This window comes from Nicotiana sylvestris, chromosome 1 (assembly GCF_000393655.2).
Source record: "Nicotiana sylvestris chromosome 1, ASM39365v2, whole genome shotgun sequence".
In the NCBI taxonomy this organism is placed as follows: domain Eukaryota; kingdom Viridiplantae; phylum Streptophyta; class Magnoliopsida; order Solanales; family Solanaceae; genus Nicotiana; species Nicotiana sylvestris.
Genome location: NC_091057.1, coordinates 145,897,065 through 145,907,936, shown reverse-complemented (window position 1 = coordinate 145,907,936; position 10,872 = coordinate 145,897,065).

The following is a 10,872-nucleotide window of genomic DNA, read 5'->3' as shown; positions in this document are numbered from 1 at the left end:
AACTTATATATATATATATATATATATATATATATATATATATATATATATATATTTGCAACAAATAATAAAACCACTTTCAACGCCCGACTCTTTTTATTTTATTATTTTGAATTTTTCAGAAACGAATAAAAAAAACTATTTTAAAAGTAAGACTCTTTTTCATTGTCATTTTCAGGGGAAGACAAACTATTTTCCTTTATATATATATATATATATATATTTTTTTTTATTTTTTGAAAAATAAGACAGAACAACGATTTTTTTTTCTTTCTATTTTTTCTTTGGTTTTAATAAAACAAACTAATAAAATATTTTTTTTCATTTTCTCAAAATTTCAGCAGAGTTTTGACAGTATTTGGGCATTGGTTTTTTTTTTCAAAAATAAACAGTCAATTCCCTAACCGCTATTTCTTTTTTTCAATTTTAAAATATTATTCATGATATTCAAAAGTCAGTCAACACACAAATCCGGATCAAATAAATGCGCAAGTAGCAGCAAGTAAGATGCATCAGGATGGTCATTTTTTTGGTACACCTGTCCTAGACAGACCCAACCCCTGTGTTGAGTCTCCAAAGTCAAATGCACGTGATGCAAACAATCGCTCCTACTAGGGATCCGGCATGAAGCTGAGTTATTCTAAGTGAAAAAACCTGAGGCATATTGATCTAGCCCTGGCTTACCCAAACGGACAGTTTGAGCCGAAGCGGGGGCAACGTACCGGGAGCACGAAAGTCTACCCGGCCTAGTTACTTGTCCCAACTTCGTCTTATTTGGTATGACTTTAACAGAAAGGTGGGCCACGCGCACGTGTGCACCATAAATTTAGAAGACTCAGAAAGAAGGGGGTTTCGTAGCAGTTGTATATATTCATAATTCAAATAATATTAAAGCGGTAAAAGTGTCATTTGGCACATTGGGCATATATCATGTAAAAAAATCAGATAATAAATAAAGCCAACTATAACAATTATTTTAAGCTCGAATTCTTGAACCCTGAACCAGTGGTTCTGGGTTTTGACTCCCCAGCAGAGTCGCCAGAGCTGTCGCACCTCCTTTTTCCGCGCCCGCGAGGGTACAAGGGAGTTTTCTCCAATTAAAGGACAGTCGAAACGAGATTTGTTTGTTTGTTTCAGAGTCGCCACTTGGGAATTTTAAGGCGTCCCAAGTCACTAATTTTAATCCCTGAATCGAGGAGAATATGACTCTGTTTATTATTCTGCGAACCAGAAATCCCGAGTAAGGAATTCTGTTAATCCGGAAGAAGGTGTTAGGCATTTCCGAATTCCGTGGTTCTAGCACGGTCGCTTAACTGTTTTTATTCTTTGCTTAATTATCTCGATTTTACATTTTTATTGCATGATTTTGTTATCGCTTTTGTTTAGATTGTTTATAATTAAAGACCCTTCTTTGAATCGAATCACGCGTATGTATATTCGTTTTATATATTATATTTTTTTTAACGTGAGAAATCGTGTCACGCGTACGTGTACACAATGATATTGATAATATATTTATTATAAAAATAATTATTATTATTATTATTATTATTATTATTATTATTATTATTATTATTATTATTATTATTATTATTATTTTCGAAATTGTATTTAAAAATAAAATTAAGAACATTCGCGTTTCTTAAATAGTGAACCGCACATCTCGGGTTTTATAAAATTAATTTAATATCCCCCGACGAATCTCTTTTTTAATAAAAATTTGCTCGAAATTGCGCGAACGCATAATCCGAATTGCCTTTAGAAGTATAATCAAGTCACGCGAACGCATCCTTAATTATGCAAATATTCTTGACATAAAATGTTGCAATTTGTGCTTATAAATCTCATATCCTTCTCATATACTTGTTTTTAGTTCAAAGTTATAATTATTTAGTTAATTTTTTATTACGAAGATTGAGTTTGAGATAAATAAACCAATTCTTATTCTCTGCCTATGCGAATATTTGCAAACACTAACTCTATATTTTGTAAAAAAAAATCATCGACATTATTTCATACATTAAAAGAAATGAGTTGATTTAACTAAAATAACTATGCCATTTGTTATTAAGAAAGAGAATTAATCTACCAATTGATTTAATAAGACGACATCATCTAGCCTTAAACAAAATTGGATATTTGACAAAATAAGCTAGTAATGTAATTTCTGGGTATTTCCGTACTATTCTTTACTTAGCTAGCAATATCACAAGATTTAATTAATGGCCAATTTTCTGCAATGTTCCCTATCAATTCAAACAGTAAATGTCATCACTAGTCCTCAAAACATATAAGATTATCGTGGAATTTACTACTCCAGAAGGTTAATTAGTTAACAGTTTATCATGTCAAGTATAATACTATATTAACCAACTAAAACAAAACTGAAACTTAAACTAATAAAATTTAAATGAGTAGAAGACATCCTTATAATTCCAAACTTCATTTACTTGCCATGTTGAAGCTTTTCATGACATGAATTTACAGATATGTACCTGATATTGGAAGCAAAAGAAAATGATGATGAGAATCAGCAGCAATAATAACAGTACAATAGCAACAACTGCCCAGCAACAGTAACAACCCAGTAACAGACCGGTGGAGTAGTAATCCCAAAAACAAAAGCTTTAAGCTTTAAATGAAACAACAACCATTAATACCAATTTCAAACAAAGAAAGAAAGCAGAAGATTTTTTAGTTTTTATTTTTTATTTGAAAGCTTAAATATTTTTCGGACTTTTTCTTTCTCTTAAATGTTCAGCCCTTTTTTTTTCTCTTCTATTCTCTGTCCGTTTTTTCTCTCTATCTGTATGTGTATTTTTTCTTCTCTCGTATCTCTGTTTCGTATCGCTCTCTGTATTCTTCTTCCTATTTGTGTTCAAGACTTCACATATATATAACACATCCCATAAACCTTTTAATCAATTAAATCAATACTTTTTCTCTACCCAACCCATTATCTTTCCACTCATCCCCATTACATTAAATAAACATATCACACCACCCCATTATATTTTGTCCCCCATGCTTCATTTAAAATAATGCAAGATTCCCCCTTTAAATTAAATCTTGTCCCCCCTTTATATTAAACAACTATATCACAACCCACCCCATTTCATTTTGTCCCCCATGCTTCAAATAAACAATTTCAAAATGTACAATTCCTAAACTACCCCCTCCGACCTTACTGAAATTACCAAACTACCCCTGAACGTACTACAAATTTACCAAACTACCCATCAGCTATAACACATCAATTAATCAAACTTAACCAAAATATAGACAATATGATCAATTTCTAACAATGTTCAAACAACAATATGAACACGGATGAACATCATAACAACAATATCACATGAACACGATTTTAACAACATTTCAACAACAAAGCACATGAACATGATTTCAACAACATTTCAACAACAAATCACATGAACACAAATTGAACAACAAAGAACAACTAAAATTTGATTGAACAATATTTTAGCAACAAACAATCCTATTTTCGGATTCAACAACAACAACAAACAAGTATATTTTGATTTCTAAATTCAATAATATTGAACTTAAAATCAACTACTCTAACAACATTACAACAACAATTCCTATATTAAACTTTATGAGACAAATTCAAGAAATAATCACAAATGGTAAACAAGAAATCAAACTATACAAAATTCGGATTCAAGATCATCCAAACAAAGTATGAACATGAATGAATCTATTTTAACACAACAAACATGACGGATTAAACGATTAAATCAATATATTTCCTTTAACACAACTAAATTCTTTTTAGACAAATAACAAGATCGACGAAGAAACAATTATGAACTTAAACTTGAACTTAACAATATTAACAATTTCTAACAATACATAAACACATGAAACAAATTGAAGAAATAGTTAATTAAATTTCAATTTGAATCTAACAAACATCAAACTAACAAATATTCACTTAAACAATAATACAAACATGAAATGAATATGAAAACAACTAATTAAACTTCTATTTTGAAATCTGAAAATTAATTTAACAAAGCACATGAACATGAACAAACTAGAAAAATGATTTCAACGATGAACAACGAACAAAACAAGAATTGAATTCTTTAACGATTTTAACTTCGAGAAATATAAAAACGAAATATGGACAAAATAAAACTCAAAAACAACTAACCGGAGATGAATCAACGAAGAACTTTGATTGTAAACAAATCTGTCCGAGCCTCGACCAAAGCTCGAACAAATGACGACGAAGACGAAGAGAAGATGAAGGCAAAAAACAGCAGCAGCGGCAAGCATGTTTGGTGAAGGTCGACGAGCTGTTCATCGTCGATGGAGCAGTGGAAACGCAACAACAATGGAGGACAAAAAGCAGCAACAATAGAGGACAAAAAACAGCAGCAATGGAGGACAAAAACAGCAGCAATGGCGAAGAGAAAAGGACGCAGCAGCAGCGACATGGATGACGCAGAAACAGCTGCGACGATGGTTGTTTGGACGCGACGAAGATGGTGTAGCTGCTGGGAGTCATTGCTGCTCGTCATGGCTGCTCGTTCATGGCTGCTTGGGGCTGTTTGAAGTCGTCCATGACTGGACGTGGTGAAGAAGACGACGAAGAAACAAGGGGGGGACAACCATGGATGTCGAAGTTTGAAGGTGGTCGTTTGGTTTTAATGGCGGACGGGGGTCGATTTGGGTGGTCCGACGAGGGGTCGTGCGTGTGTGCGAAGGTGAGTCAGAGGGGGAAAGGGTAGCTTCCATGGTTTCTTGCTTGAAGCTTTTAGGAAGAAGAAGAAAGAAAGAGGGGGGGGGGGGCAGATCTCTTAGTCTAGGGTTTTCTTCTTCTATTTTTTTTTTTGTTTTGTTTTTGTTTTGTAAAAAATTAAAGACAAAGGGGGTTTGGGTCTTTTGGGTTATGGACTGGGTCGACCCAGTTCGAAATGGACTGGGTCGTAGGGAAGATTGGGCCATTTTTTGGGCTTGTGGCTTAAATTTGAAGAAGAGGCCCAATTCCGACTTTCTTTATATTTTCGCTCTTTTTTCTTCTTTTATTTCTCTAAAACTAAATTATAAAAATACTTAAACTATTATTAAGAATTAAATTAAGTTATAAAAGCGCAAATTAACTCCCAATAACAATTAACGCACAATTAAGTAATAATTAAGCATAAAATTGTATATTTGGACATTAAATGCTAAAAATGCAAACGATGCCTATTTTTGTAATTTTTAATTTTTGTAAAACAAATTTAATTACTAACAACTATAGAATTAAATCCTACATGCAAAATGCGACATATTTTTGTATTTTTTATTAATTTATCAAATAAACACGCACAGACAAATACAAATAATTATTCAAAATATCACAAAATATAACAAAATTGCACACCAAAGAAAAATTATTTTATTTTTGGATTTTTTGGGAGTAATTCTCATATTGGGCAAAAATCACGTGCTTACAACCGCAGGAAGACAGAGTCACAAAGAAGATTATCAAACTGGGACAGAAAATTTTCTCTCATTACGAAAAGTTTCTTAAAATCAGATAGTCATTTGGGAAAGAGAGAAGATAACACAAGTGTTGAAGGAAGAAAAATCCCCAGCAGTATACGAGAAGGGAGATACAAGTTTTAAGAGAAAAGCAATCTTGGAAGAAGCAAGATAATCAGTATCATCCCCACCATTGTTAAAAGGAGGAAGATAATTCCCCAGCAGTGTTATTCCCGGCAGGTTTCAGGGAAGCAAAAGCACCAGCTTTAAAGAAAATAGTCTTTGAAGAAGGAACATGACATATTGGTGAAATAAAATATCGGTGTTATCCCCAGCAATTTTCAGAGGAATAAAACACCTGTTTTGAAGGAAGCAGTTGTTGAAGTCAGGAGTCCGCCTGGAGAATGGAGGCTGAATTATTTTGAGAAAGTTGTTGAAGTCAGGAGCCCGCCTGGAGAATGGAGGCTGAATTATTTTGAGAAAATTGTTGAAGTCAGGAGCCCACCTGGAGAATGGGGTATAAATTATTTTGAGAAAGTTGTTAAAGTTAGGAGCCCGCCTGGAGAATGGAGCTGAATTATTTTGAGAAAGTTGTTGAAGTCAGGAGCCCGCCTGAAGAATGGAGGCTGAATTATTTTGAGAAAGTTGTTGAAGTCAGGATCCCGCCTGGAGAATGGAGGCTAAATTATTTTAAGTTGTTGTTGAAGACAGGATCCCGCCTGGAGAATGGAGGTGTTAAAATTTAAGAAGTTGAAGAAGTCAGGATCCCGCCTGGAGAATGGAGGTGTTAAAATTTAAGAAGTTATTGAAGTCAGGAGCCCGCCTGTAGAACTGAGGTCGTTATATTTTTAAGTTGTTGAAGTCAGGAGCCCGCCTGGAAAATGGAGGCTGAATTATTTTGAAAGTTGGAGAAGTCAGGAGCCCGCCTGGAGAATGGAGGCTAAATTATTTTAAGTTGTTGTTGAAGACAGGAGCCCTCCTGGAGAATGGAGGTGTTAAAATTTAAGAAGTTGAAGAAGTCAGGAGCCCGCCTGGAGAATGGAGGTGTTAAAATTTAAGAAGTTATTGAAGTCAGGAGCCCGCCTGTAGAACGGAGGTCGTTATATTTTTAAGTTGTTGAAGTCAGGAGCCCGCCTGGAGAATGGAGGCTGAATTATTTTGAAAGTTGGAGAAGTCAGGAGCCCGCCTGGAGAATGGAGGTGTTAAAATTTAAGAAGTTATTGAAGTCAGGAGCCCACCTGTAGAACGGAGGTCGTTATATTTTTAAGTTGAAGAAGTAAGGAGCCCGCCTGGAGAAGGAGGTGTTAAAATTTTGAGGAAGTTGTTGAAGTCAGTAGCCCGCCTGCAGAACAGAGGAGTACATTTCAAGATCAAACAGAAGTTAGTAATGAGGGGGAGTACAACAAAGATCCCCAGCATAACAAGCTTTAATGTAGGAAGCAGTGTCCCCAGCAGACAGAACGGAATAATAAAACTTATGTTCAAAAAGGCAAAAGGTCAGTGTCATCCCCAGCAGTTTTCGAAAGAAAGGCACTAGAGGAAACACAAGCCGACAAGAAAGCAAGGCAACCAGAGCAAGGGGAAGACAGATAAGATTTTGTAATTCCTAGCTTAGTCTAGCTTCTTATTTTCTTTTGGCACGGTGTAATAAGGAGATCGAAAAGCAGTAGCAACAGTAACATTGCAGTCCCATGGTAGTCCCAGCTACCAAAACTTCCCGAACTACATTGACCTGATTCCTGTTTAGCCCAGGATATGTAGGAAACCTCTGAAGTAAAGGTTCGGTCAAATCTTTCAAAAAAAAATGCTTCACACGGAGCACTCAAACGGGCAAAAATTGCTCGTATCCGCTCACTTTATCTTTGCACAAAAACCCTTCATGTTTTTGGACAAAGAGGGGCAGCTGTGAGCACGTGATTTTCGCCCTATACGAGAATCACTCCAAAAAATTCAAAATAAAACAATTTTCCTTTGTGTACAATGTTTGTATTTTTGTGGTATTTTTGTATAATTATTTATATTTTGTCTGTGCATGTTTATTTGTTTAAATTAATAAAAATATAAAATATAAAATATGTCGAATTTTCATTTAGTATTTATTTAAGTTTATTTTACAAAAATGAGAAAATCATAAAAAATAATGTACGTTGCACTTTTAGCATTTAACGCCTAAATTGTGCGATTTTATCGTTAATTGCTATTAAATGTGCGATAATAGTTATTTGAAATTAATTAGTATTTTTTATAAGTTAATTTAGTTTATAAGTTAATTTAGAATTTTAGTTTTATTAATTAGGAAGTAAAAGAAAAGAGAGCAAGAATATAAAAGAAAATCGAAATTAGGCCTCTTCTTCAATTTTGAACCATAAGCCCAAATATACCCAACCTTTCCCTACGACCCGGTCCATTTCAAACCGGGTCGACCCAGTCCATAACCCAACACCCCTATTTCCCTATCTTTCAAAAAAAAAAACCTAAAAAAAAAAATTACTGTTGAAAACCCGCCCCCTCTCTTTCTTTTCTTCTCCCAAACCCACCCCCTCGAGTTCATCTTCCTCGTCACACCCAGCACACAACAAACACACTCACACAACAAAAACACTCACTCACACACACAACAAAACACTCACACACACAGTGCATGCAGCAGCCGTTCATGGCTGCTGCTTCTTCTTCTTCGCCTTCGTCCCAAACGACCTTGACTGCTGCGTCTTCTTCCTCGTTTCAGCTGCGTCAAGCTTGAGCTCAAGCAACCATGGCTTCACCCTCTCAAAGACCCTAGTATCATTCGCCTTTCCTGTTCTTTCTGTCCCGCTTCATGGACAAGCTTCGCCACTGCTGTTCCTGCTACGTCCAGCCATGGAAGAAAGCTTCGTCGCTCCTTGCTGCCATGGTTGCGTCTTCGAGCTCGTCCAAACAACCATGAGAGCCTCGTCGCACTGCTGCGTTACTTCTTCATCTCCGTCGCTGCTGCCCATGACTGCTCTCCTTCATGCTCAGCAGTAGCAGCTGCTACTGCCTTCCCCGCTGCTGCTTCTTCTTCACCTCACGTCGAGCTCAGGAGGAGTCGTCATGGCTGCCGCTGCTCAAAGTTCGTTGCTTCTTCTACTTTCTGCCGCTACTGCCCACCGATCTTCAGTTGGAGTCCATTGTTGTTCGTCGCTTGTCGTTTTGAGTTCGTCAAGTTTAAAAAGGAAGGTGAGTTTGTCTTTGAAGTCAAGATCCGCTAGATCGTTGGTAGTCTTGGTTCGAGTTTTGTTTTCCTTCGAGTTCGTCGTTGTTCCGATCCGGTTAGTGGGTTTGAGTTTTATTTTGTCCGTATTTTGTTTTGATTTTCTCGGATCTAAAATCGGTGAATGTTTGATTCTTGTTTTGTTCGTGTTCATCGTTTAATTAATTAGTTTTTCAGTTTGTTCATGTGTTTTTAATTAAAAGAAATTGTTAGTTTAATTTTAATGTTATTAGATTCAAATTGAAATTTAATTAATTAGTTTTTCAGTTTGTTCATGTGTTTTATTTATTAAAAGAAATTGTTAGTTTAATTTTAATGTTATTAGATTCAAATTGAAATTTAATTAATTATTTCTTCAGTTTGTTTCATGTATTTTTTAGAAATTTTTAATGTTGTTAGATTCAAGTTGAAATTCAATTAATTATTTCTTCTTCGGTTGTTTTTATTCGTTTAAAAGAATTTAGTTGTAATATAGAAATATGTTAGTTTAATCGCTTGAATTATCCATGTTTGTTGTTTAATATAGATTTAATTCATGTTCATTTTTGTTTGAAGTTCGTTTTTAATCTAGTGATTTAATGTGAGTTTATGTTTTGATTTTTTTTAATTTTTTGATTTAGTTTGAATCATGTATCTTTGTTATAATTTTGTTGGATTTAATTTGAAGATCAATTGATTATTTGAGTTTAGTGATTTGAATCTGTTTATTTATTTTGTTTAAGTTTAATTTGAATTTGAGTTCATGCTTTGAATATATTTGTTTGTTATTATTGGTGAATCTGAAAATAGATTTGTTGTTTAAAAAAAGATTGTTCAATCAAAATAATTCCAGTTGTTTCTTGTTGTTTATCACATAGTTTGAGTTTGTCCATAAAATCTGATTAGGAATTGGTTATAGCTGCTATATTTTGGTTAGAATTGATTAGTTGAACTTGTTATAGCTGACGAGGTAGATTGGTAAATTACAATGATTTCAGGGTCAAAATGGTAATTTCAGTAAGGTCAGAGGGGTATTTTTGGAATTAAAATTCTGAACAATTATTTATTTTGAGTGCTCTGTCAATTAGGATTAAAATAATATTAAAATAATCAATAATGGGGGGACAAGATATAATGGTGGGGAATAATAAAATTGTTTAATATAAGCATGAGGGACAAGATATAATGGTGTATTTGTTTAATGTAGCGGGGGACAAAACATTAAGTAGTGGGATTAAAAGGGGGGTTGAGTGGGAAGATAGTAGGTTTTATGTTTAAAAAAAATGCTGAAAGATGGGGATAAATAGAGGGACTTGATCAGATTTTAGGGAAGGAGACAGAGAGAGAAAAAAAGAGGGTTGAAGATTAAAGAGAGAGAAAGAAAAATTCCGAAAAATATTAAGACTTTCAAAAAAGAAACAAAAATACAAAAAAAAAAAAAACTGGAAATTAAAAGAGAGAGTAGTATACACCTGATAAATATTCTGATATACGGGTTCAGAAATTAAGGGTTAAATATTAATTAGTCTTTCGAATCTGAAAAGATTCCCTTGGCTTCTGTCCGTTGTTTGTTGTCGGTGTTTCTGGATTTTTATCTTGATTTTCAAATCTGTCACTGGGATTTTCTGTTGACTGGATTGCTGGTTATTATTGTTGTTGCTGTGTTACGTACTACGTTGCTGACTTTCTTCTTCTTATATTGGCAATACCATGTACACAACTGTAATTTTGGCATTTTGTAAGCTGAAATGAAGAATGAAATGTTAAATTTCTAATTTTGTTTTGTTTTTTTTATTAATTGTATTTAGGTTATTTCATATATTATTATTCTGTAAATCGCCGTCGTTTTTCATAACTAGACATATTGTAGCGATGTATTAAATAATGCTTTGCTTTAACCTGAGTATTAGGTAGTATATATTTAAGCATGTTCATTACTGATTAAACTGTCTAATAATTAAAATGAGAAGAAAATAACGTAAAAATGGCTTTATTAAATCAGTTTGGCAAAACTAATTAAGTTCACTATTCATAAGGGTTTTAGTATCGCCAACATTAAGTTAATCGAAATCATGTAGCTAAATTTAGTTAAAACATGAATTTAAATTAATTTTGCGAATCAAGTATTAGGACATGATTTGAATTAAAACAAGGTTAGTTAA